Source organism: Arachis hypogaea, chromosome 16, assembly GCF_003086295.3.
Source record: "Arachis hypogaea cultivar Tifrunner chromosome 16, arahy.Tifrunner.gnm2.J5K5, whole genome shotgun sequence".
Classification (NCBI taxonomy): Eukaryota; Viridiplantae; Streptophyta; class Magnoliopsida; order Fabales; family Fabaceae; genus Arachis; species Arachis hypogaea.
The window spans coordinates 92266765-92267756 of NC_092051.1; the positions used below are offsets into that span (position 1 = coordinate 92266765).

The 992-nt window shown below is 40.2% G+C and overlaps 1 non-coding gene across 1 annotated transcript; it reads left to right on the forward strand.

The window, feature by feature from the left end:
- Positions 1–268: 268 nt before the first annotated feature.
- Positions 269–376, forward strand: LOC112760403 (small nucleolar RNA R71). Its single transcript, XR_003180846.1, has one exon. It is a non-coding gene; the product is annotated as a small nucleolar RNA R71 (small nucleolar RNA).
- The last annotated feature ends 616 nt before the right edge of the window (positions 377–992 follow it).

The window sequence follows — 992 nt, forward strand, 5'->3', positions numbered from 1 at the left end:
TGACTTGCTGAGTCAATATTTTATTCTGAGCCAATATGGCATTCAGAGTATCAACTTCAAGAACTCCCTTCTTCATAGGCATCCCATTGCTCACAGGATTCCTTTCAGAAGTGTACATGAACTGGTTATTAGCAACCATGTCAATGAGTTCTTGAGCTTCTGCAGGCGTTTTCTTTAGGTGAATGGATCCACCTGCAGAAGTGTCCAGTGACATTTTTGATAGCTCAGATAAACCATCATAGAATATATCCAGGATGGTCCATTCTGAAAGCATGTCAAAAGGACACTTTTTGGTCAACTGTTTGTATCTTTCCCAAGCTTCATAGAGGGATTCACCTTCTTTCTGTCTGAAAGTTTGAACATCAGCTCTAAGCTTGCTCAGCTTTTGAGGAGGAAAGTACTTGGCTAAGAAAGCCGTGACCAGCTTATCCCAAGAGTTCAGGCTGTCTTTGGGTTGAGAATCCAACCATAATCTAGCTCTGTCTCTTACAGCAAAAGGGAAAAGCATGAGCTTGTAGACTTTAGGATCTACTCCATTAGTCTTAACAGTATCACACATCTGCAAGAATTCGGTTAAGAACTGAAAAGGATCTTCAGATGGAAGTCCATGAAACTTGCAGTTCTGCTGCATCAGAGAAACTAATTGAGGTTTCAGCTCAAAGTTGTTTGCTCCAATGGCAGGAATGGAGATGCTTCTTCCATGTAAATTGGAATTAGGTGCAGTAAAGTCACCAAGCATCTTCCTTACATTATTATTATTTTCGGCTGCCATCTCCTCTTCCTGTTCGAAAATTTCTGAAAGGTTATCTCTGGATTGTTGTATTTTAGCTTCTCTTAATTTTCTCTTCAGAGTCCTTTCAGGTTCCGGATCTGCTTCAACAAGAATATTCTTGTCCTTGCTCCTGCTCATATGACAAAGAAGAGGGCACAGAAAAAATAATAATAGAGATCCTTTATACCACAGTATAGGGATCCCTTTGTGAGTGGAAGAA